We start from the raw sequence: 20537 nt of genomic DNA, 5'->3' as shown, positions 1-20537 counted from the left end.
TACTTTAGTGGAGTAAGGAGTAGAAAGGCAGGTTTTAATTAAAATTCTCCCTGCTATTCCAGGGAAAGTTACGTCTCTAATAGTTTAGCATCCAGCACAGAAAAAGCTTGATGTGAAAACAAACCAGAAAGCAACGCTGCCTTAGGAATGCTGTGAAAGCTGAGGTTCACCTATATTACACAAGCAGAAGTTATATACCACTGTACAGTGTAATCAAGATTGATGGACATTTATGTGCCAGTATAACTGGAGGTAAGTTGAGAATACTTGTGTGTGCAGTGCATCTAGAGATTGGGAAAAGGCAACCTTGTAGCAAGCTTTTTATATATTGGAAAAATGCAATCTTAGAACCACTGAAAGGATTTATTCAACCAACTGTTGAAGTGAACTAAGCCAGCAGGATGTGTCTTTAATGATAGTTCATGTTTCAAGCTGAGAAAACTTGTGGAGCTCATTTGAAAACAAATTCATGCTCTAAGCCCCCAAAATTTAGCATGAGGCCCAACTTTTCTGTCCAGTAAATCTTTTCCACCTGGACTAGAATGCATGCAAAACTGACTTCTTTCTTACTCTTCTCCCTTTCCATTTTCAGTAAAAACAGACAAGCTTAGCTCCAACAAAGGAAGATGAGCAAGTGTAAACACCCCTAGGCACATTCTGGCAAGCGGGCTTTTTGATTTGAAAGATAATCAGATGGTAGGAGTTTGGGTAAAAGTGAAGTCCTGTAAATTAAGAAGATAATGATTTTTAAAAATAATTATGGGCTATAACTAGCATGCATTGACTGTAGAATGTTACCAGAATTTTGTCTTAATTGTTTGCTGATGTTGAAATTAGTAGAGGAAGACATTAATGGAGTTTCAAATGGTCAGCTTCAAGCTGGAATTCTTCCTTTATCTGTTGCACATATTAAAAGTGCTGCCTTTACTAACGAATGTGCATGTTAAACCCTCTGACCTCAATGCTACGGATGACTAGCCACAGTTTGAGACACTGGAAAATTACAGAGACAAAAGAAAGCTGAAGAAACTGCTGTTCTCATTCTCCGTGGCCTGAATTCTGCTGCATGCAAGGCCTTGTCATTTTTTAATATTTCCTGTAAAGACAGTCATTTCAGTACAAAGAGGAGCACCTTTATGCTGTATGTGGCAATATAGTGGGGAACAGTAACCTGTTGAGATCAGGTGGCACTAAGAAAATGAAATCATTTTATTCTTAAAAGAGGGTTGCCTAGGTTTGTGCACCCAAGCAATAGTGAGTATAACAGCATGTTCTGATTGTTTTTTTTCCCAAACTTACTGAGTATCCGTTACTGTCATTGCTTTCAGTGACAATTGATTCTCATGGCTGTATGCATTTTGAATTCCAAACTGAGATGTTTTGTTCTAGAACTTTGTCTGAGTTGCCCCAATCTTAATGCATTTTCATCGTTCCACTTGAGTCTTCCTTGCAGAAAACATTCCTGCAAAATAGGTGATCTATCCAGAATGAAAATTGAGATTATTTTTTCCCCATTTTCTGTCCTTGCAGTGGAAGATAGAGGCACCGAGCTTTTCATTTTTGCAAGTGTGCAGTAATGCCATTGCTTAGGGGCATGTTGTAGATAGCTGAGCACCTCCTTGTTCACCGCATTCCTACAGCAGGGAGACATTCACTCCAAGTGTAAGCTTTGGTCTGGCGTTTAAATATAGCACAGATATTCAGAAGGGTTCTTCTCTTCTCATGCCCTCCTACCCTCAAGCAATCCTCTTGGATGGTGTTACTTTCCAGATGTTCTGTGAGAAGCACAGAGAAATTGCTGAGGTTTGCACAATGGGAGATAAGCTGGTTTTTTTCCTATTAGCTCTGACAGGCAACCTGATGTACGAGATCGCAGCATTAGTGCTATGCTGGTTTGGCGTTTAAACTGCAATGAAAGAGAAGGGGCAAATAATGTATCAATACCAGAAATAACTGATGTGGCAGCCTTGTTCTGTAAGCCTTTTTTGATCACTGCTCTTATCTGTGCAACAGTAACCACTGGTGTAAAGACTGCAAGGAGTGGAAAACTTGGATGCTCTGTTAGGTCATTTCACATTCTGTGTTTGCAACTGAATTTAATTTTGCAGCTCAATATAAATTTGAGGGTTTATTTATGCCAGTCCTGAGCTTCTAACGCATGAGTCCAAACCTTAGCAGTTCATTAGCAAGAACAGCAAGTTGTTCTGCTGTCACTGAGGTCTTCCAAAGAAGGACTGGAATACTAATGGTGGAAACAGGACAAATCCCTTTTTGCAGCTGAGGTGTTATTGGGTTTCCTTTCTGGCAAATTGACTCTTTGAAAAACTAGACGTTTTGCTTTTGGAATAGATAACATAGCCTGATTGTTGAAAAAAATTTTCTAAAATAAAACTCCTGCTGTTTGGTTTGTTCTTCCCTGCAGTTTGGAAGGTGTAATGGAGAACCTGCTGACCTAAACCATGCTGGCTCTTCCCTTTTGCTGTCTCATGAGCTTGTACAGAGGCTGAATTGCTTCTTTGATACTCTTGACTTTTCTCTGGGTGTACCTACTTTGCTAAGGTCATTGAAGAAGTGATAATTCCACAGCACTGCAGTCTGAGTTGATATACAACACACTCATTCATTTTTGCCACCTTTTATCCGCTGCCAAGGTGTGCAAGGTGAACAAATAAACCTTTGCATTCTAATTATAGGGAATGAGTTAAAACAGTAAGTTATCAAATAGGGAATGAGAACAGAGGAAGTGTCCTGACTTGCTGGTGTAGATTTTTAGCATAATAAGAAATGAAAAATAGATGACTGACTCTTTTATTATGGCTATTGTGGTAGAAATGGACATTCTAGACTTTGGCAAGGTCGGTACTGTCTAGAAGAAGGAAAGTAAAAGGGTAAAGAAGTTGAGAGAAATTAACAAGTGGGCTGTTATAGATGGAATTAATAAGGGACCTGTGTCAATGATAAGATATGTGATTTGGCTGGCACAGTGGGCCTTCTGCAAAGAATCCTTCTGGTTTCTTACGGGCTTTCGAGATTTCCGTTGATTACCATTAGAATTTTCACTTTACATCAGTTGGAAACATGGAGGAGTTTTTATGCTCATAGAAAGCTTTTTCAGAAAAAAAAAATTAATAATAAAAAAGAGTTCTACACATGAATTCAGAATTATTTTCACTTCTCTCATTTCCAAAGTTTCAGTACTTTCCAATCGAAGTGGCCACATAAGTCAGATGAGTGCTTCTGCCTTTGGGTTTGGCCCTGAAAAATGTTGAGCACCATTAATTTCAATTGACTCCAAGTGGGAGCAGAGACAACACAGGATCTTGCAATTTCTGGTCTTTAATTGGAAATGAATGCAGTGCTTCTGATGTTGAGTGCTCGGGGGTACATTTCTTTTTATAGAGTCGATAATTACTTGATTCATTAAAAGTAGTGCTGTATTGCTGTAAGTGCAAGTTAAGTCTTCATTTCAAACATGTTGCTGAACTTCCCAAAAGCATACTGTTTAATGCCACTCAACTCATGTATCATTTAACCTAATGATCGAATGGTTTCACAGGAGCTTCCCGCCCTTCTATAAACTATTTGGCTAAGCAGCTCTAATACTACTATACGCATACTTGATAGACTGTAAAACAGCAATTCTTTTTTATGTAATTTCTTCATAGAGTGAAAATCTTAGTGACTGATTTATTTGGAAGACGATGGTGAAAGGCCATCTTCCTTCTCTTCTTGTAGGTTTTTTTATAAATTTGAAACACTACTCCCCTCTAGCTGCTGTTCTGTCTCTGTTTCCTTGTTCTTGCAAGAAAGGGTCCTGCAGGACTTCTCATTTACTTCTTACTTTGATATTAGGTCCTTCCCCCCACAGCACTATCTTGCCACCTACTGTGTCTGCTCTTATTTCAGTTATGCAGCTTTCAGTGTTAAACTGACATAACTCCCAACTGGTTCATATTTGACCAAGTGGTCTGTATGTATAGCAACAGGTGTGTTACTTGGTGTACTGATAATTCTGTACTGTAACCCTCTAACAAAACTTACAGAAGCATCACAGCATAGAAATTATCTCATAGTCTGAAATACACCATTGCATTGGCATGTGCTTGGTTGAGTACCTTTAAAGCCATTCTTGCAGCGATGAGAAGCCAGGAACAATCCTAGGTTTTGTAGAAATGAGTGTGTTAGGTTAACTCATGCAGCATGCAGAGCTCCCAGTTGGAACTGGTGATCTGAATTTCCATGCCCCTTGAGTGATTGTTGTCGGAGCAGTGCCAATGTGATCTGCAACAGTAAAAACTGGTCATGCAAACAGTGTTCAGCAGAAAATAGCTGTGGTAGTGCAGGTAGTCTCGTGCATTTAGATCATTTCTACCCTGCTGCACAAGTGTTTTTTACCATCTCTTATATTGTTCTAAGTGAAAGGCAGAACTTTCATTTGAGCTCAGCCATTGGATCAGTTCATGCAGTTGGTCTGATTTATCTTCTGCTAGCTCAGCTGCGTACTAACCTTTCAATCGCAAACAAAATGTGCTTAGAGTAAGTCTAAAGATTACTCCATAAAAGAATAATATGTGGTTGTAAATTTACAGCAGGTGAAGAAAGTTACGCCTTAGTAATGCTGTGGAAGTGATAGAGCAGTAAGTAGTGTGAATCAAAACTCATAGGTTAGTTTTTGGATTTCTCTGCTACTAAAAATTGTCCAAAGACGTATTGAAGGCTGCACACAATAATTAGCATGGGAGTCCGTTCATCACATGGTCATTAGATTGAATATGATTCATATTGCTGCTATCCCCAAGTGCTGTAGTTGCCTGGTGAGTTTAAAAATACTGAGCAAATTACTCTTTTGATTTGCTGTCTTGGTGAAGGATTTGAGATATTGATACGTACATTTTAAGCACCATCTAAATATGTATCATGTTTCCCTCTCACACATTTGATCTCCCTGGACTAATGACAGTGCAGTATGCTGCATGCTCCCTTTCTCGTGCTGACGTTTAACTGGGGGTTTGTGAAGACCTCTCTCTCTTCTGTACTTCCTTAAAGTGTTTCCAGATGACTTTGCTGTTACGTAGCACCATAGCCTCGTGGTATGACTTTATCCCAGAGGTCAGAGGAGTAAGCTTGACTGATAAGCCTTTTAAGCTTGAAAGCACTTTCCTCCCTGCTGGGAAGCCACATGATTACATTTGCGAGGAAGATTGTTTGGCCTTGAGGAGTTGTGTGTTTGAGAATCATGGCGTTGGAGTTCACTATTGGACCGGGCATGCCTCCTCCCATGCAAGCCCTATGGAGGTGTGTGTGACCAGGTAATAATACTCACTCTGCTGTGGACAAGGAGAGCAGTACCAGTGTCTGCTTACGCTCAGTGTGCTGGCTTTGATCTGATGAGTGGAAAGGAAAGTGGGATCAGTGGAGCAAGGGAGCCCAGCTCTTTTTCAGCCATGCCCTGGAAGAGCCAACATTTTTAATGCTGCTGCAGCCCTAAGCTTCCCCACGCTGAAGGTTTGGTTTGTAGAGGCAGGCACAGTGCCTCTCAACAGCACGTAACCCTGTCATACTGACCTGCATGGTTACGTTAAACTCAAAACTACATGCTTTTGTCAGTTCTGTCTGCACAAAGAATTTGCAGGAAGGGCTTCTTCTGCTTTTGGTACGAGGCATTGGATTGTGGAGGCATGCGACCTCGGTGAGGCCATGGCCTGCCTAGTTCTCCTGCAAGGTTATTGGGCACGGTGGTGTTGGGATGATGGCTGCACTAGATAATCGTAGTGGTCTTTTCCAATGTTGATGACTTTATGATTCTATGATTTTCCCCCGGGAGAACAGGTTTTCTTCACCAGTGGAGGCACATGTTGCAACTACACCCAGCATGAGTCAGAGCTCCTGTTCTTGCATCCTTATCAAAAGATTCCTTGTGTTGACCTCTACTGCTCAGGAACACACAAAGTTAAACAGGGGTGGCCCAGCCATTTTAGTGCTTCAGTGGCAGTCGGTGCTGCTGGTCAGAAAAACAACGCATGAAGCCATAGTCAGATTAATTTTATTTACCTGAAGTAGGTAAGTGTTTGCTCAACTGCCCAGAGCCTGTAAGAACAGGAATGGGATGCAGAAAACATTCTCCTCATAGCAGGAGTGCTTCACATGGTTGTGAAGGAGGAGAGGAGCTGCACTGCCTTCTGCAAAGGGCCTGGCCTTAAAGGCAGGGATTTTTAAACTCTTCCCAGCACAGCGTACCGTGTTCTAATATTTTCCCTCCTCCTCTGCTGTCAGACTTCAGCTGATTTTGTTTGTTTTTGGAGAACAGAGAGATTTTGGTGTCTCTTTCACTTCTGTTTGAATTTGTTCTCTCACCTTGCTCACTTCCAACTTAGAATTTGCAAAGGTATTTGTATATAGTTGCTGTGAAACACTTCTTTTGACGAGAGGTGCTTGTTCTGTGTATTTGAACTACACAGAATAAGTAATTACATAAATATGCCTTCACGACAGTCTGCAAACCATGTTTTACACTGAGGTATTTTCTTTTGATCTCTCAGTTACGGCAGATCTTGGATAAGACCCAAATTTCAGTATTCCTTTTCAAGGATGCTTTACTCAGTCCTTTCTTGTTAGGCTCCTTGTTAGGAAGTAAGGTTGGGGGCTACAGATAAGATGCTATTTGACAAAACTTGAAGTTTTGTCTTTTTTCAAAATTTTTTAGGTTTGCATGATTAAAACCAACTCCAACACTGCAAAGGCTGACCTACATCTGGTTCATCATGTTGTGTGGATTGCAAATTCATCTTCATGAATGCGACTTCTTAAGCAACTTCTTATTTTATTCCACCATTATGGCTTAGTGTGTGAACTTTATTCATTGAAGGGCTAAAGACTTTGCAGAGTCTGTATAAATCCCATTAAAAAGAAAACAAAAATTAGAACATAATTACTGGCCTTACTGGTCAGGGAAAAAAACCTCGAATATAAAAACTGCATTGGTTTTCCTAGATCAGCAGCCAGAACAGTTGCTTAGTTTATATAGAAGGCAGATTGGATGTAAAAAGATGGCAAGGAAGCAATGTATATGGAGAAACGTACCACCTCTCCCGTAAATGTTTTTCAGATATTTCTGAATTGTATGCTATCAGCCTTTCCAAGTGAGATGCTGGTAAGAAAGACACCCAATTCATAACAATTACTTTTTACCTGCCCCTGAGATTTTCTTCCATCTGCCTACACTTCTGCCAGTACTCCTGATTCTTTCTATTTTGGTAACTCCTCTGCATTTTCTTTTAGAAAAGTTCATTGTGGGACAAAAAGAGAAATCAGAAGCTCTTGGCTGGTACCATAAAGGAAAATCTTATTGATTCATCATATTCTCCTTCCTTCTCTTGTGATGCTATGGAAGTTTATATGTGGTAGACCATTAAAATCATCTACTCTGCTTTTATGAAGTGTGCTTGCATTTGTTGTCACTATTGGACACTGAAACTGTATTGCAAATTCTAATACTTTTTTTGGATTTTTCAAAATAAAGGCATTTTTAGCTTTCTGTTCGTGTTTTTTTTTTTCCTTTTTTTTTTTCTTTTTTTTTCTTTTTGTCTAAATGCGCGGGGGATCAAATAGATGCAGCTGAATTTGTTGGTTTTTTTTTTTTTTTTTAATTTATTACAGATTATCATCAAACAAGCAACTACTTTTCTAGTCAGTCTGGAGAAATCTGTGTGACATGTTCAGTCTGGAGAAGAAGAGGTTCAGGGTAGACCTTATCACTCTCTATAACTACCTGAAAGGAGGTTGTAGTGAGCTGGGGGTCGGCCTCTTCTCTCGTGTAGCTAGTGATAGGACCAGAGGGAATGGCCTCAAGTTGAGCCTGGGGGTATTGAGGTTGGATGTTAGGAAATATTACTTCTCTGAAAGAGTGGTCAGATGCTGGAATGGGCTGCCCCGAGTGGTGGTGGAGTCACCGACCCTGGAGGTGTTCAAGGAACATTTAGATGTTGTACTAAGAATATTTAGTGAGATTTATTGGTGATACGCAGATGGATATCTTGGAGGTCTGGATGATCTTGGAGGTCTTTTCCAATCTTGGTGATTCTGTGATTCTATGTAAAATATTCTGTGCTCATATAAAGGACTTTTTGAAATACAGTGACTTAAACTTTTCATGATGCATTTGCATCAGTGTCTTTATCTTCTTAAAAAGTGTCAGTACGTTTTCAATTTGTATCTCATGTTTTTATATGACTTGTTATGAAGTGTTTTCATTTCTTTCATTTAAACTTCACAACCTCCATTTTCTGGCTTTTGCTGTGAAGGTAGAAAATGCATGTCCTGGGAATGTCTGAATAATCACTTCATCTTGAAAAACTCTCTGGATTGTAGTCTATTTTTTGTCATTTTAGAGCTACCAACTACCTGCTTACATTTTCCCTTACAGGCTTCTGTGCTGGCTAAGTAGAAGAAATCAGCTTTTGACAGCAAGCTGCTGTTTACCAGTGATAAGGTGCTTCTTATTTCAGTGGGAGAAGGAAATCTTGCTTCCTATGCTATTGCATTCCCATGGAACTGATTTTCAGTCGAAGTAGTGGGGTAGTGAGTGCCCATGACAAGCATCTCTGTGATGTTTTATCTGCTAGCTGATCTTGCCTGTGTGAATAGACCAAGAAAGAGCTGAGCTCAGGTGGCATCATTTGAGGTGCCTCTGGTGCTGAGAGCACTGCTGTGTTCAGAACTGAAGGTCATCTTGATTAGTAGTTGCCTATTAGCATTTAAGGTAGTAATACACCCTGTGTGTGCGTGGGGATCCAGGTACCTCTTGGAAAGATGTTCCACCAGAAGTCTTTGATTGCTCTTCTCCTGTTCCTGGATGCCTGGAAAATCCCCAGTGCTCTCCTTACCCTGTGAGAAATAAGGACACATCTCTCGTTCTCTTTCCCACCCCAGCTTTTATGGATGGCTGCTTGCAGTTGCTGATGGTGAAAGTCACAGCAGATGAATAAGGCTGAAGGGAAGTCGCTCAGCTTTCCAATCCAAGGAAAGGCAAGCCGCTCTTTGAAGTTGAGCTCTGAGTGGGCATCTGCACAGGCTAACAGGGCTGCGAGTTGTTCTCCCTGGGACACATTCCCCATGCCATTAAGCTCCGCAAGGGCTGTGCGATGCTGGATCACATGCTACAGCATGCTGCTGATCAGGGCCTGCCACTCTTAGCTGCGAGTTGGCTGCCATCATAAAGCTCTCTCAGAAATCCTTTCAACTCTGTGATAGGCGTTCATTTTCTGTTACAGCATTTGTTCTGGCAGGTCAGTTACTTTGTGGAACTTTCTGGTGGGTCAGGTGTCCTAACAGAAAGAAAGCTCCTTGCTTAATTGTCCTGAGAAGCCCAGGGCATTTGGCAGAAACCCAACCTGTGGTTGTTTTCAATAACATGTTAACTTGAGTCACTTCATTCTTTGCTGGTTGCTGCTGCTCAGACAGGGAGGCTGGGAGCATCCCAGCACAAGTAAGTCAGAAGCAAATGTATGCTTAAAGTATGTGGGGATACCTGGTGACCTCCTGCATGTCTCAAACATAACGGTAAAAAAAGGTGAAGCCAGATTTGGAATTAAAGCCCGTATGTTACCTGCAAGCTGTTAATTATTCTGTGTGTGGACAGAGTATATGTAAATAGGACATGAATCTGGATGAGAACATGGGACGTGCTTTTGATGGAAGTAATAGCGTAGTGAAATTGTTTGTATGCCACACTGGATGCCCAGCTAAAGCAGCCATTCCAAATGCCTTTCTGCTAGGAAGATGCCTCCGTCTGCCCTCTCTTCAGCACGACTCTGCAGGGATGGAGCTGTGTACTCCTGCAGCAGGGCTTTTCCCACCAGAGAGAGGTTGGATTTCACAGAACACTGGATATTTTTACCTTCTGTTGCTGAAATGAGCCCAAAGCTGGAGTGGTATTTCAAGCCCTGAGTGGATCAGTGCCGATCCTGGGCCACCTGATCAACTCTTATTTAGGTCAGACCTCCTTAGGGTAACCCACAGAGAGCAGCATCTTAGGTCCTACTGCAACATAGTCCAGCTCCCTGAGCAGAGTAAGCCAACCCTCTGTAAACAGCCTAATTAAAGGGTTTTTCAGTAGGCCTGACAGCAGACAGATGATTTTTTCTTTAACGAGCAGACGGCTCTCATGCTGAATCCATGCTTTCTTCCTTCTTAGCAAGATAAAGACTACCTCCTGTTCCACACAGTTACCCTTTGCTTGCTCACAAGTATTGTAAGGACTTCAGAGGAACAAGGGGTGCTTTGCAGTGCAACCTTATCTCTAACTGCAGCTCTGCCTCTTTCCCAGCCTGAAAGCTTCGGGACCTGAGCAAGAGCAGGGTAGGCAAACACTGCTAGAAGCATCAGGCATTAACTGCAGCCTCTGTCACTGGAGTACCTACTTGCTGCACGTCGTCCTGCTTTGAAGATGATGAATTTTCAAGAGCTTGAGCCAAATTTCCCAGACCCAAGCACCAGGGAGCAATACATTTGCTGTGAACGGTGAGGGCACCCTCTTCCTGACTGGAACAGATTGAGCTGCTTATGAGTACAGAGCTTCTATTGTTCTGCCCTGAGAGATTGTGCTGAAGCTTTGAAGCAGCGTTTGCATGTAGGTGTCAGTTTTCTAAGCAGTTTTTTTTTTTTTTTTTTTTTTTTAATTCCCTTTACTTGTTTGGGGTTTTTTTGTTACTTTTTTTTTAAAAAAAAGAACAAACCTTGCTACCTTCCCCTCCCAGCCTTTTCTTCGCAGTGACTGACTTGGTAACTGTTTATTTTATGATGTGTTGTTTAGGCTTCCCTGTTTTTCTTCAGCCTGGCTATTTAACAACTTCTTTATTGGATGGAAATCAGGGTATACCCAGTGACTTAGTGCAGGAACTTCACCATTATGGTTGAAGGTGATTTGTAATGTTACATTATGCAGTATATAGTATGGGATATATGATAAACCATTGTGCTCGTCCAGTACTTGTGTTTTTAAAGTCCTTTTTGAAATCAAAATGTTAATAAAATGGCTGCAGTATAATATGCATGCTGGAGTCAAAGAACTTGCGGTCCACTGTACTGCCAGTGTGCCTCAGCCATGCAGTGCAACTCCTGGCCTGCTGGAACCCACCTCCTATCTACAGGGTCAAAGTCTGAGTCTAATGAAGAGGTGTCATCACGCCTTTGCATAAATCTCAGTCAAGTGCTAGAGGAAGCAAACAAAAAAAAATTAATCTAGATGCTCAAGTCAGATTTAAGTCAGTTTAATTGTGCTGTAAAGTTTCAGGGCTGGTGCAATTAATCTAGGAAAACCAATAATCTCGTTCTTGTGGGACTTTCCCAGTCTGCTGACCTGCACCTGACTCATGTTGTATGGAGAACAGAAATCTAGGAATGTTTGAAAACATCCAGATTAAACCAGTGTTTGAGAAGGGCTGAGATGGCAATTATCTTCTTCTTCACCATGTCATAATTTCTTGTTATCTCTTCTGAATTCTAAGATCCTACCCAAAGTGGCATAGAGAAACATCTGATTACAGACAAAGACCAATAAAATAAGTTGCTGGGGGGTAAGTGTAGAAAAGAGCCCAGCAGATCATGCATTGCTACTCTTATCCCTTTCAGAAGGGCCACAGGGATGGTTAGGGGGCTGGAGCACCTCCCCTATGAAGACAGGCTGAGGCAACTGGGCTTGTTCAGCCTGGAGAAAAGAAGGCTGCGGGGTGACCTCATTGCAGCCTTTCAGTACCTAAAGGGAGCCTACAAACAGGAGGGGAATCAACTCTTTGAAAGGGCTGATAACTGCAGGACAAGGGGAAATGGTTTTAAGTTGAGGGAGGGAAGATTTAGGTTGGATGTCAGGGGGAAGTTCTTCACAGAGAGAGTGGTGAGGTGCTGGAACAGGCTGCCCAGGGAGGTTGTGGATGCCCCATCCTTGGAGGTGTTCAAGGCCAGGTTGGATGGGGCCCTGGGCAGCTTGGTTTAATATTAAATAGGGAGGTTGGTGGCCCTGCATGTGTTGGGGACGTTGGAGATTCATGATCCTTAGGTCCCTTCCAAGCCATTCCATGATTCTATGACAAGGCAGATCTAGAGTGAGTTAGAGCAAGTGTGGAAGGAGCGACCTTTCTTTCTCCAGAGAGCCTGTGGGATGGCTGAGCATTGCAGGAGCCTCTGAGCAGCAAATGACATGATGCAGGTATCAAAGGACATGATGTTGCTGTTCTCAAACACCAGGAAGAAAGGTTTAGACACTTAAAAAGAAAAAAGTCATTCTCATTGTGTCTCTTTTCAAACATTTTTGGGTTGCATATCAATCAGGAGTTTTAATCTTCCGTATGAAACTCTAGACTCTGGGATTTGTTCTTAATTTTGAATGAACTGTCAATGTATTGAACATGGAATTCCAGTTTCAGTTCCAGGAAAATCATTAGGATGTGTGAGAGATGTCAGAGTGGGATAGCATTCATCAGTGGGGAGAAGAGGAGGCAGCAAAGGAAGAAAGGAGTGGAAGAAAATGTGAAGTCATCCAGAAATACAGTACAGAAACTGAAGAGAATTTATACCTAGTAAAACCAGGGAGAAAGAAGAATGCACTCCAGTGAAGGGTGTTGAAATAACAGCATTGGAAATGAGACTGTTCACCACTTTCAAATGTAAAGGTTTTGTTTTGTTTTGTTTTGTTTTGTTCAATAAATTATTCAGTAACCTCTTAAGAGCTTTAATGAACCAGTACCATAGTGGCAAAGTTAAGTTCTTTATCATCTCTTCTAATCTCTGCTAATTTGCTGTTGCAGGAAGTATAAGTTGTCCTTGAGCTGGAGCTCTTGCACACTGGTTGCGGTGCCAAGTGTTTAACTGCCGGGATGTGAGACAGGTGACAGTGGTGGAAAGGGAAGATCTTACAGTACACTTTTAAAGGGGAGTTCAGAGGTTTGGGGTGAGGCAGACCTAATTATTTGTCTCTGCTGTTACAGGAGAAAAGAGGCTTGGAATTGGGGAGAAAGTTGATTGAACTGTTTGGAAACAATAGTCCGCAACCCAGCAGAAATAAAACAGTGGGTGCCAGTGCATTTATCTGCCATTTTGCACATTTAGTTGGGCACGTGTGCCCAGAGAAGTGTGGTCTGGAGAATGGAAGTGGCTGTCCTGGATTGGAGAAGTGTAACTGGACTTGGCAACTGTCCCCAAATGACCTGGTTGTGGGGGAATGCAGTAGCTTCTAGGATGCAGGGAGAGCTGATCAAAGCACAGAGAGAGAAAGTGTTTTCTGCAGATGTGCTTAGCTTTTTGTCCCTGGAGCTTACTTGAGAGAGCCTTGTCTGCTTCACATTGTAGAATGTATAAATCTAGATTTGCTAAAAATGCTCTTCTTAAATTACTCCTTCGTTCTTTAATCTGGCTGATATTGTGTAGGTTTCAAAACATCTCCATAAACAATCTATTTAAACTGTAATAAAAGAGAATTTCGTAGTGTTTGAGTCTCTCTTCCCTGTCTCTGTCAGAGAATGTGGATGAAGACTCTCCAGTGAGCTGTGATGAAACCAGGTGGCAAGGTGGAAAGGTGAGAACCAGGGTGCTGGCAATAGAGATGCTTGGCAATATGTACCTGAAATAAAGAAATGGAAGCATGGAGAAAAAAAGTGGTTATTCTGAGTATGTCTGAAGTCTCAATTTTGTATTTGATATATCAGAATTCTTAATTTTTCAGATTACAAGGAATTTACGTCAAGTGACCTTATAGAACACATTGCTACTTTTCTTTTTCCATGGGAAAAGGAAGGCAAGATTTCAGTGTTCCCAATATGCCATTCACAAAATCAGTGTAAATATTTGTCTACCTTTTAGTTGACCATTCAGAATAGTGAGTACTTTTAGGAAAAAGTTGAGCATACTCCAGACTCAGAAATGTTCTCATTTCTACATAACATGGCATATAAGCCTCTTTGCACCCTATCCAATTGGAGATGGTTGCAAGGTGGGGGTTGTTCTCTTCTGCCAGGTAACTAGCAATAGGATGAGAGGAAATGACCTGAAGATGCACTAGGGGAAGTTTGGATTGGATTTTGGGAATAATTTCTTTTCAGAAAGAGTGGTGAGGAGTTGGAGCAGCCTGCTCAACAGAGTGGTGGAGTCACTGTCACTGAAGGTGGTCAAGAAACCAATAGATGCGGCACTGGGAACATGGTTAGTGGGAATGGTGGTGATGGGTTGACAGTTGGACTAAATGATCTTAGTGGTCTTTTCCAACCTTCATGATTCTATGATTCTATCTTAGTGAGATATTTAATGGTAAACATAAATATTTTCTCCTGACAGTTGAATGAGGAATAAGGTTATGTCATTCATTATGTTAAATTTAACATTAGAGAAATTAACCTGATGCTTTTTAAGATGAATATGTGGTGGTTCTCGTGCCTAATTCAGTCCTTGGCATTGTAAGTTCTTATGAATGCTTAAAAGAGAAAGTAAGCCCATAATAATGAAGTGTGAACAGCTTCCCTCCAGCACATCAGCTGGGCTCCCTGTGAGGTGAGAGAAGCAAGACACAGCTGGGAATGTTACTTCATTGGTTGGTGGCAGTTCTGAATGTCACAAGGCTCGCTAGTGCAAATTTAAGGGCTTGGTGCCCAAAGAATTATAAAATGTGGCTCCATTTCTCTCCCCCTTGTAATTGCAGAATAACACAGGAATTTTGTTTTTCGTGTGCTGTAGCTTTCTTGATGAATTAATAGATGTGCAGACAAATGCTGGGCTGCTTGTGGTTGCTCTGCAATAGGAAAATAAGGCGTAGCCCTGCAATTAATTAGCAGTTTGCAGTCCCTATTATCCAAGTTTGTGTTGATAAAGATTTTGCACATTTCTTCTCCTTTTTTGTTCCCTTTTTTAGGAGAGTAGAGAAGAGAGGAAAGAAGACTTGTGAACTCTGTTAAGAGTAGGGTCTTTGTAGGAAAATACATCTGCTCCAGTAACATTACACATTTTTGCAACTGGACACGCAGTAGGCTTTGTCTGATAAAAATCACTGGAAGGAGTGTATCAAATTACACGCAGCATATATGCTGAACTACTTGTGCTTATTTTCCTGGCCTGCATATAAATCTCTCTTCAGACTGATAAACTCACCCAAAAACTATTTGTAGAGAAGTCAGGTGAGAGGGTTGTATAGTGAAGTGGGGAGGGCGTTTGCATGCTGAGACAAGAGGATGTACACAGAAAAATGGGGAAAATACCACCTGGGCATCTTGGAAGTATCTCTTCCAATGAAAGTCTTGCCACTGCCCGAACGAAGCTATATTATGCAGAAGAAAAATGGTTTTGCCATTGTGTAAAAAAAAGTATGGCTTGGAGAGGGAGGCTTTCTTCTGGCAGATTGCTTCTTCTTACTTAGTTAAGCACTGAGCAGTCTTTCTCTTGTTTTGTTTACCTCAGAAAAGACCAGACTGTTTAATCCCACCCAGAAGAGCATTAACATTTCTGCAAGTTCATTGAGGGCAGGATGTAATCTATCAGGAAAAGAGCGTTCTGGTTAATGTTCTCGCTGTCCTTCTGAGGAGCTAAAGATTTGGAAAGTTATGAATGAAGATGAACACTCAGGAAGATTCATTTGATAGAATGTGCAGGCAAACCCCAGGACTTTGGGCAAGCCTACTGGTAGGGGCAGCACTTCAGGCTTGGGAGGTGCTGGTACAGCAGCATCTTTTAACTCTAATCTGCAGTGCAGGTAAAATCAATGCTGATCATCCTTCTGCTGAAGAAACTATTGTCACAACCTCCAAGTGTTCTTGGGGTTGAGGTTGGATGAAGGAAATTTCAACTGTGACCCTTTCCTGTTGCTAGGTTGGTTTCAGGGCAACTGTCAAATTCAAAGACCTTCTGTTTTGCCACAGGTGTGGGACGTTCGGGTGGCTGGCATTCCAGCACAGCTCTCCTGGGTATTCAAGAGATGGTACACCAACAAGCCGCAGTCCCTTTGGGGACTTACTAATGCAAGCTTCTCTGTGGCTGAAGTGACTTTTAATGGCATACAGCAGTGTCGTCGCAGGAGGAGGGAGAGTTTGTAATATGGGTGTCTCCTAAGGGATTTTGAACAATATCTCAGTTTGATTTTGCATGCTTGCTGGGTATATGCAAATGACAGCTTCAAAATAATTTCAGTATGCGCTCCTTTCTACTGCCAAAATATCTGATGCTGCAGCAGATTCCACAGTCACAAAGCTAAATCATACATTAGTTTCAGACTACAGGATACTGAAGTCATTAAGTCCTTCCAGAAAACAATATTGGACTCACAGGGAAAATGATCATATGATAATCATTTTTTCTCTGTTCAATGTCTGAAGCTCTCAATCATTTTTTTGGATGTTATCTGGTGGTAGGGAGTGCATGCGTGTTTCTGTCAATTCTTTTATTGAGAAGCACTTTGGTTCACTGGGATCAAGCTTTCACAAAGGTGATTAATTAAGAAATAATCTTAAATAATTGGATTAAGACGTCTAAAAGAATCTTTCCTTTCCTAAATTCAAACATAAATGCATTGCAGGATTAAGGCTGCAGCCATGTTCTGGACACTGATACAGATTTATTATGTCATGAGCTGGAACCTTCTCAGTAATTCTTCCTGGAATAGTTCTGACTTTAGACTGTATTTTGTCTAGATTTTTAGCCTCTTCTCAGTAGCGCGACATCAGCTGAACCTTTGCAAAGAAGTACATGCACAGCCATAAAATGAGGAACCAATGTTTTGCTTTTCTCCTGTTCAGAGGTTTGCCTAAACTAATGTGGATAAAACTTTAGTAAGAACATCTACTTGGTGTAGAATGTGATGTAGCAAAAATGTGAAAGTAACTAAAAACAGTGTTTAATAATGGAAAATAAATGACCAGTCCAACTGTAGGTTGCACTGTCTACTTCTCCTATGGCATGTAGCAAGTTTTTCTAGCATTGACTACTTAAGATAAATTATCAAAATAAATGTAGGAGCTTTTGTAGGCTTTGTAGCATGTATTATTACATCTACCTATTTTGCTTTTGCTTACAAGAATCACTGCATCCCAACTGAATTCAAATTGAAAGTCTTAACACTTGACTCTTTCCATCTGTCTCCAGTCTCCTTCAGTAGTAGTGCCTACCTAGAGTTGGCATCTTGAAGAGAAAAACATTCCCTACTGCTAACTCTATACTATTAATTTTTTCCAGTAGCTGCTGGTTCAAAAACAAACTCTAAAACAATGTTGATACTACTTCTGTTGGAATAAAGTATTTTCCTTTTGTTTGTCTTAATCCAGTGAGGAAGCTGTGTTTAACTGGAATTCTGAGTATCCCCTTCCTTCACAGCTGAAATCATAGAATCATAGAATGGCCTGGGTTGAAAAGGACCACAGTGATCATCTAGTTTCAACCCCCCTGCTATGTCCAGGGTTGCCAACACCAGACCAGGCCCAGAGCCACATCCAGCCTGGCCTTGAATGCATCCAGGGATGGGGCAAAATGCAGGCTTCTTCTTAAATAGTAGTAGAAGAGTCCTGGGCTGCACATTAGAACAGTCTTGTGTGGACTTTAGGTCCTGCAAGCATGAGCAATACATATTAGTGCCTTCATTAAAAGCATACATATCAGTACACAAGCAGTAAGATTGTTTTATGGGAGAACTTTTGGGATGGACTGCTTGTAGAGATTTTACATACAGCGTAATTTTCAAGGAAACACAGTTAAGTAAGAAGACAATGAGAAATGGAGAAAGAATGAGAATCAAATGGAATTGTGACCCGTAGGCTCTAGTTACGGAAAGAGCAGTCAGTGTTGAATTGAATATTTCTTGAAATGCACTTAATTGACTATTTTTTAACTGTGTATTTTAAAGTAAGTGGGAATGACTCAGGAAGTTGTTGTACGCATTAAAAATTCATGGCAAATCGATGCATTGCTGGATATTAGGATTGATGGACATAGATAAGCAAACAAAGTAAAACTAGAGGCTAGAGATGGTAACTTTAACAAGTGGTTCAACTACTTTTTCTAATTTTAAAGAAAAAAGAAATTCCAAACTGACAAAAAATATTGCTATTTATTTTGTTATCTGTTAAATGTTGTGCTAGTCCATTAATTTTTAAACTGTCTACATACCCAGCATAACTCATAACTGTTGTACCTTTAAAATATGAATGCGAGATGCAAGAATTACAGACTTTAAAGGTTGTTGACATTAATTATAGATTAAAGACATTAGCAGATTTTTCTTCTGCTAGCTATACTGCAGTTTGCTTTTCAGATTGGAAAGAGGACAGGCAGGATTATGCTTGTGCAATTTTCTTCCAACAGTGCATTCAAAAACAATGTTTTAAAAATATGGAAATAGATTTGAATTCTCATTTTCTGGACTGCGGACATAACAAGCTAATGCAGATATGGGATTTCAGAGAGTTTATGTTATGGAAAAGTAATTCCTGAGTAATTTATAAAGAAAATCATGACCCTTGGGATAATATAAAACTGTTACTCACAGGACAGTTTTTGGTTGTTTTTTTTTCCTTTTTTTTTTTTTTTTTTTTTTTCTTCTTTTCCTTTTTTTTTTTTTTTAACCACTAAAATATTTAACCTTTTTATGCAAATTCAAGGACAGCAACTGCTTCCAAGGTTCAAAGCAGCAATTCTGCTACAGCAGTAACAGTGCTTTGGGGAAGCTGATGGCTGAGAATGCTGTATTAGCAGCCTTCTTTCATTTGTTCACAAGCAGTAAGCAGCTAACAAGAATTTAAAAAATAACCTCATTTTCTACTTTCATTATTATCGTCCTCTAAAATGCAGAGGGGAACTGGAAGGTCAAAACAAATACATAAATCATAGAATGGCTTGGATTGAAAGGGACCTTCAGGATCAACTAATTACAACCCCTCTGCTATAGGCAGAGACACCTCTCACTAGATCAGATTGCTCAAAGTCCCATCCAGCCTGGCCTTGAATGCCTCCTGGGTGGGAGCATCCACAGTCTCTCTGGCAACCTGTTCCAGTGTCTCGTTGCCCTCATAATAAAAAATTTCTTCCAAGTCTAAATCTACCTTCTTCCAATTTAAGACCATTTCCCCTCATCCTATCACTACATGCCCTTAACAAAAGTCCCTCCCCAGCTTTCCTGTAGGTCCCCTTTAGGTACTGGAAGGCCACTATAAGGTCCCCCCAGAGCATCCACAACCTCCTTCCAGGGCAACCTGTTCCAGTGTGTCACCACCCTTTGGGTGAAAAATTTCCTCCTAATATCTAGCTTGAACCTCCCGTCTCAGTTAAAAACCATTCCCCCTTGTCCTATCACTGTCCATCCTCGTAAGCAGCCATTCCCCTCCTGTTTCTATGCTCCCTTCAAGTACTGGAAGGCCACAATGAGGTCTCCCCAGAGCCTTCTCTTCTCCAAGCTAAACATGCCAAGTTCCCTCAACCTTTCCTCACAGGAGAGGTGCTTCAGCCCTCTGATCATCATAGTGCCCTCCTCTGGACCCCCTCCAAGAGCTCCATGTCCTTCCTATACTGGAGGCCCATGTACTGGGCCCTCACAAGAGCTGAGCAGAGGAGGACAATCACCTTCCTCTCCCTGCTGGCCACCCCTTTTTTAATGCAGCCCAGAACACAGTTGGCCTTCCTGGCTGCAAGCGCGCACTGCTGGCTCATGTCCAGCTTCTTGTCCACCAGGACCCCCAAGTCCTTCTCTGCAGGGCTGCTCTCAAGGAGATCTTCTACCAGTGTGTATAAATACCTGGGATTGCCTCAGCCCAAGTGCAGCAACCTGCACTTGGCCTTATTGAACCTCAGTGGTTCTCATGGGCCTACTTCTTCAGCGTGTCCAGGTCCCTCTGGATGGCTTCCCTTCCTTCCAGTATAGTGACTGCACCATTCAGGTCCTTCTTGTGCTGGGGCCCCCAGACCTGGACACAGTACTCTAGATGGGGTCTCATGAGAGCAGAGTAGAGGGGTGGAATCACCTGTCTCAGTCTGCTGGTCACGCTTGTCTTGATGCAACCCAGGGTACGGTTGACCTTCTGGGTTGAGGGTTAATCCAAAAGTAATGCCTCCTATTTTATTATGTTAACTCACAGTGTCAGCGGCAGATGGTGGTGGTGTGGCAGTAAAGATTGAATCTTCTCATCAATATTCCATTCCATTTTGTGCCTTGTGACTGATGGAAGCAGAGGGTCAGTCTCACAAAATGATGTCTGGCATGGAAGAATGTATGAAGCAAAGAGGTGTCATTGAATTCCTCCATGTGGAAAAAACTGGCACCTATTGACATTCAGTGACACTCGCTGATCATTGATTGTTGAAGGAGACCAAACAGTGGATGTGAGCACAGTGAGGCAGTGAGTGATGTGTTTCAGCTGCAACATGAAAGATAAGCCACATTCTGGATGACTGTACACAGCTGTCACACTGCAAGATGAAGAGTGTCTCGATCAGCTCGTCCATGTGAATCGCAAGTGATGACCAGGGAACTGTGTGCGTAGAGTTGAATAGCAGCCTCAGTGCATTGGAAACAATTATGGCAA

At 41.4% G+C, this 20537-nt stretch overlaps 1 protein-coding gene and 2 long non-coding RNA genes across 10 annotated transcripts in view; 2 read left to right on the top strand and 1 right to left on the bottom strand.

Annotated features, from left to right (window-relative positions):
• Positions 1 to 20537, bottom strand: part of LOC128071612 (uncharacterized) — a 679004-nt gene that overhangs the window by 389066 nt on the left and 269401 nt on the right. The gene's annotated exons all lie outside the window — the stretch shown is intronic.
• Positions 1 to 20537, top strand: part of FARP1 (FERM, ARH/RhoGEF and pleckstrin domain protein 1) — a 202393-nt gene that overhangs the window by 91711 nt on the left and 90145 nt on the right. The window lies entirely within an intron of this gene.
• Positions 1518 to 7364, top strand: LOC128071619 (uncharacterized). Its single transcript, XR_008201916.1, has 3 exons — positions 1518 to 5309; positions 5830 to 6060; positions 7279 to 7364. It is a non-coding gene; the product is annotated as an uncharacterized LOC128071619 (long non-coding RNA).

The sequence above is a fragment of the Tympanuchus pallidicinctus genome, unplaced genomic scaffold (assembly GCF_026119805.1).
Source record: "Tympanuchus pallidicinctus isolate F22 unplaced genomic scaffold, pur_lepc_1.0 scaffold6, whole genome shotgun sequence".
NCBI lineage: Eukaryota > Metazoa > Chordata > Aves > Galliformes > Phasianidae > Tympanuchus > Tympanuchus pallidicinctus.
This window is presented reverse-complemented; position numbering and strand designations above follow the sequence as displayed.